Genomic DNA, 6,810 nt, shown 5'->3' with positions numbered 1-6,810 from the left:
AAGAAGATAAGATAATTAGAATAGATTAGGATAACAATGTAATATTTAAAAAAAACTAAGGGTAATACTGACCATAGAAAGATTTTCTCGAACTTGTGCTTTTAAAGAGAGTATTATATATATATATATATATATATATATATATATATATATATATATATATATATATATACCCGAATTGTCTCTTCTTCTTTATCTCTCAAGTTGCAGCAGCCTTTTTCCTCCCTCTAAAACCTTAATCTTTGAAACTCTTGATTTTGGAGAAGATTCATGAAGCAGATTCATAGAGGAAGGCAAGATCTACGACTTTGGTGAAGGAAGATCGAGTTTCTTCCACGGTTGAGAGATCAAAACGAAATCTCAAGGCAAGTTCATCTCTTCTCAAACCCTTTCCCCTTAGAGTTTTGTTTTAGGATGAACTAAACCCTAATTTTATGAATAGAACTTCATATCCAAATACTAAGAAAAAAAGACATGTTTTTGATGCCTAGAAATATAATTATTTGCTAATTTACGAATTTATTAGGATTTAGATGAAATAACCCTAGGGGGGGTGAATAGGGTATATGCTAATTTATTCCGATATTAATGCCAAATTAAAACTTATTAATAATTATATCCTAGCAAGTATGATATTTAACAAATTATATGCAAGCATATGTAATTAAAACAAGGGCGATATAAACATGAGACTATGGTGATATAGAATGTAATAAACAATGAACACAAATAATACGCCAAGTCAAACATAAACACACAATATGACCACGGAGTTCGATCACCCTCGACCTACGTCTCCGCTCCTCACTGTGATGCCTCTGTTTTCACACATGGCTGCAGTCCAAGGTGAACCTAGAGATGTCAAACCTGTCATGCACCCACACTGTACAATAACACGTTTACCAATCATAGTAATATCCTCTAGTGGAATCAAATAGAAGTACATATACAAAACAGGAAAAATAAGAGAATAAAGGTAATAGACATGATACAGAAAAGATATCTCATAAATAAAAAGAATCATGTCTTAACTATAATATATCTGATAACTGAAATAATAAGAATGTCACCATGAATCAACTAGAATAGTACTAAGGAACACTGCCTTTACAAAAATAAGAATGAAACTCTAATGTTTGAATAAAACATAAAATCTACTGTGGAGCCTCTAAAAAAACTCATGTGACGGCGACTATGCAAGAACTCCGTCATCCTGCGACTTTCTGAAGCTCTATACTTCCTGAAAGAAGAGAAAACCAAAAGAACCTCATAAAGAGCGTCAGAGCACTACAACAAGATCACATCCATCTGTCCCCAGGGGAAAGGCTACTAGATGGAGTGAAGGCTCTATCTATAAGCATAGTCTACCTAGATCATTTTCCCTGTATCTAAGTAGAATTCATATTTAGACACCTATAATGCGAGACGTAGTACGTTGAACGAAATAATCCAAACAAGAAAACCCTCATGTATTTATCATATGTCTCAAATTATAGATATCTAAATATTAACACTAGACTAGATATAAACAATCTAAATAAAATCAATAATTAGAAACCCACAACACGAGACTGGTACGTCGAGCACTAATCCAAACAAGGAAACTCTCATGTATATACCATATATCTCAAATTATGAATCGCTAATTATTGATCCCAACTAAGAAGTAAAGAAAACAGTAAAGAAATATAAAAACATCATGACATCGTATTTATGATATCTTCCGTAATCACTGGAGAGATAAAATAAATACCAACATATACTCCTGTATACTTTCAATAATAGAGTATCTCGGTCATATATCTCAAAGATGGGCTGCATTCATATCTGGCATCCGCCCAAGTCTTAGGATATCAAACAAAATCTAAATGTAACGAACTATCATGTATGTATCCTAAAAAAAGATGTACACGGGTTAATAGTCTCATCGCGATCTCAGCACGTAGCCTGAGTGCGGGACGACCTACCTTATAGGTATCCAAATAGATGGCTCACAAGCCTCATAAATAAACGACTCACAAGCCTCATCGAACCCTCGTGCGGACAGACTGTTATACAAAGCATCCAAACTCGACTCAATGGCCTGTATATATGGAATATCGACGCACTACCTCATGTAGCACTGAACTGAGCTCATCAACGATATCCATTTCATGTATAATTTGTGTATATTGGTATATCGATGCACTATCCCATATAGTGTTGAAGCTATGCTCATCAACGATATCCAGCTCGTGTATAACAACTTCTAATTCTGACATAAACAACTCAACTCTTGTCAAAATCCCCTTTAGGTTACATGTGTGTGCAATAACACTGTACTTGTATATTCATGAATTTACATGTAAGGAAGTGCTGCTCAAACCCCGCAAACCCATCTCAGCCAAAACAAAAACAAAACTCAAGAAATCAGCCTTAGTAGTCGAATACTAGACTGAGTAGTCAACTACTCTGAGTTCATCCAGAATCTAAAAAATCTAACTAAGTGTAAGTAGTCGACTACTGTACACATTAGTCGACTGCTCTTCTATGAGAAAGTTTCTGTATAATGAATTGTGAGATAGAGTAGCCGACTACTCATCTTAGTAGTCGACTACTCTGCATGCAACTGCAAACTGATATGCGCAAATAGGAAATTAACTAAACAACTTGCACTTATGTAATCTCAAATAGTATTTTCACGATTTGCCTACATTAAACAAAGATTATCTTGATCATAAACATAGAATTATCTTGGTTCAATTAAAGTTAACACCTTCATTAATAAATCTCTTGATCATAAACATAGAATTATCTTGGTTCAATTAAAGTTAACACCTTCATTAATAAATCTCTTCAATTAATTACATATAAGCAACATGATTATGAGTTCAATTAAAGTTAACACCTTCATTAATAAATCTCTTCAATTAATTACATATAAGCAACATGATTATGGAAACATGATGAAAACTACACATGACAGAATTATATTTCATTTTAAATCTGATTACAAAGCCTAGATATCACAACCCTAGGTTTTAGTATGATAATGTACAAGGAAAACTCAATTAATTATCAAATTAGGGTTTTGCACATAAGTTAAACTTAATTTACAGGTTAAAATGAGAATAAAATTAAACCTAATGATCATGATCATATTTCTAATGTTAACAACAAGAAAAACATCAGATCTAACATAGGTTACAGATCTATTATCAAAAACCTATCTTTTATCACATCAAAAGGAGAATTAAGCATATAAACTTGGATTTAATACTTTAAATCATGAAATTACTAAGGGTGCAGGAGTGGATAAAGATGATCTTGCCTTAGGGCACTGCTAGACTCCTCAACCACGTGTATGCAAGATCCCCCTTCAACCATGATCTCAAACTCCGCCTTCCTCTCAATAAATGCCTCAAAACTCTCCCAAAAACTCACAAACTAGAGTTTAGGGTTTGAGGAGGAAGGTGGTGTTAGACCCTAGAGGGGGGGGGGGGGGGGGGGTGATTAGGATCTTATGCTAATCTAATCCGATTTTATGCCAATTAAAACTAATTAACAAGTTATTCTTGCAAGATAGATATACAATATGTTATAAGCAAGAATGAGCAATATAACCAAAGAGCAATATCCTAGCAATGAGATATATGGTGAATTATATGCAAGGATATAAACTAATACAAGGAGAAATAAACAATCTATAAATGTGATAGGTCAATATGAAGAGAAATACACAAAGGCGATATAAGATATGAATACAAGAATAGGTACGCCAAAGCAATCACAAATAAAACAATATGATCACGGAGTTTGGTCTAACCACTTGACCTACGTCTCCGCTCCTCATCTCGAGGAGATCTCCACTATCACAACCGAGTTTTCTACGCTCACCCGAATAACGTTTATACCTCACACTCGGTTTTCTAGTTCACCGAAAACTTTACAATCTCACACTCTTACAATCACACTTTACACCCTCTCAAGTGTTGGTCACAGACGTGTCTCCCTCAAATGTTAGGAATTATAACCTCTCTCTAGGTATGTTACCTACCCTACTCCTCTTGGGACGATCCCCGACTCACACCATACACTTCTCTCGGTGTACAAGTGTATTACAAAGTGTATCTCACAATAATGCTCACAATACAAATAAATTATTCTCTACAATAGATGAGAACACAATCTAGCTCACTCTCAATTATACACTCCCCACAACCCAAATATACAATATGTGTAAAATACCAAAGCTCAATGGTTGTGTGTGCAAACAATGAGAAACAACAAAATCAAATATAAACTCAATATAAATATAGCTTAATGAAGATAATAATCAATGACAAATATAAATGCAAAGCTAGAATTGAGTTTAGAAAAACTTTTCTAGAACAAGAGAGATAGAGATGTGAAATTGAAAGCTCAAACCCAAGTTGATCTACTCTTCTTGTGAAACAATCTTCACAAACCCAATTTTATAAACGAACACTTAAACAAACTTAAACCCTTATAAAAACTTATTTAAAATATCTCTTGGTTGTAGAAAATAGTTATGGTAAAGGGGTATATATAGGGTAGAAGAAAACAACACAAAAAACCCTAAAAACCCACTAAAAACAAAAATCAGCAAGTTACCGTTACCGTGCAACGGTAACTTCGGCGGTCGACCGTGGCGGTCGACCGCGAGAAATAAAACTGCAAAACTGCTCTTTGAACTGCAGACGGTCGACCGTGGTGGTCGACCACACTGTAGCACGGCCGACTGTAGCGGTCAACCGCACTGTTCACAGACAGTTTCTGATTTTGACAGATTCTGGAATTTTGTGTATATGAATTTGTAAAATTAATTAAAAATAGTAAATCAACTCTACAAATCATGAAATTTTGAGAAAAGGTTCTAGACATGTAGATAAACATGTTAGAAAAAGGATTTCTGAAATATATTTTCCCAGTTGATAGAAATAACTGTTTGAACACAGATATACAGTTTCTAAAAAACTGCTAAAAACTTGGTTTTATAAATTCAATTGAAAATAACAAAACAACTACAAAATTAGTAAAACTTGGGGAAATGTTTGTATATATGATGATAAACATGTAAATGAAGAAAATTTTTAAATCGTATTTCCCAATTTTGAAAACACATCTGTTTTGCAAAAACATGCACGAACATGTGCACGAACATGAGCTTATTAAAAACTTGATTTTGTAAATTCAAATAAACATAACAAATTAATTCCAAAATTGATAAAACTTTGGGAAACATTTATAAACATGAAATTAAACATGTTAGAAAAATAATTTCTCAAATTGAGTTTCCCATTTGTGAAAACTCATGTATTTTGCAAGTGTGTCCAAAACATAAAAATGTGATATACATGAAATTTGATGTTTTGACATAAACAATGTTTTGAAACCCTATGAAATAATTTTATAGACTTAATGAAATATGTATACAATGATTGTTAAGTCCATAAACTAAAACTTGTGTATATATATAACTATATATAAAAACCAAATATGTGTGTGTATATATGATTGAGCTTAAAGTACTAACACACATAATATAAAACCTAAACTAAATATACCAAAGCTTGATTGATCTTCGATGTAGCTCAACTTGGTACACTTGCGGATGAAGGTAGAACTTGGATCTTCAATTTGAATTGCATAGGCTTCACTCCACAATTCCGCTAACCTCCATTGGATATGATCGTGAATGCGCAATTCCATCCATCCTCCAACTTATTATTTGTCTACAATAAATAAGAAAACATAAATACTAGACAAACGACATTAGTAGTAAACTATTTGTTAAACATCATCAAAACAAGAAGGCCAACATGTGGCTGCTAATCTCACAAATTTTCTCTCTGAAAATAGGGTTTAAACGTGTATGAAAAGAGATATAATAACCTGGGTTCGAATATAAACCAAATCCAACCCAAAATCTAAAAGAAAAACTAAAAACAGCTCCGATAGTCGACTACTACTCAGAGTATTCGACTACTAAGCTGGTTAGTCGACTACTCTGAGTAGTAGCCGACTACTAATAGGCCAGAAACAGGTTTGTGCATGTTTTCCATTTATACTCACATATATACATTGGATGCATCTCAAATTAATCCCTAGCATACTCAAACACCAAAATATGTTATTTATAACAATATAACATATTTAATACTATTTGTCACAATTTATTTAAACTTTTGGGGTTTTACACTCACTCTCGAGGAGAGTCTTCACTATCTCAACCAGTTTTCAACGTTAACCGAAAACGTTTACAACTCACACAATCAGTTTTCTAGCTTACCAAAAACTCTTGCAACTCTCACACTTATAACTACACAACACACCCTCTAAGTGTTGGCCTATCCCGTGTCATCTTCCTCAAGTGCTCGGATTTACCACCTCTCCCTAGACTTTATTACCGACGCCACTCCTCTTGGAATCGACCCAGTCTCTCATCACACACTTCTCTCGGTATCCTTGTGTATTACAATGTGATCTCATAAATTAAGCACAAATAAAAGTGTTTGTTCTCTAAACAAGATGAGAACTCATTTAAGCTCACTCTTAATATTACAACTCCCACAACTCAAATATATAATATGTGAAAATACTAAAAGCTCAAGTGAGTTGTGTGTGTAAATAATGAGTATAATGAAATGCAAACTCAATATAAAAACTAGCTTAATAAAATTGATAATCAACAAATAAATATATAAAGCTAGAACCGAGTTAGCAAAAATTTCTCTGCAGCAAGAGTGATGGAGATGAGAAATTAAAGCCCAAACAAGAATGAATAATCTCCTCTTCCTCTAGTGAAAA

This window comes from Asparagus officinalis, chromosome 8 (assembly GCF_001876935.1).
Source record: "Asparagus officinalis chromosome 8, Aspof.V1, whole genome shotgun sequence".
Lineage (NCBI taxonomy): Eukaryota > Viridiplantae > Streptophyta > Magnoliopsida > Asparagales > Asparagaceae > Asparagus > Asparagus officinalis.
Note: the sequence above shows the minus strand (reverse complement) of the source record.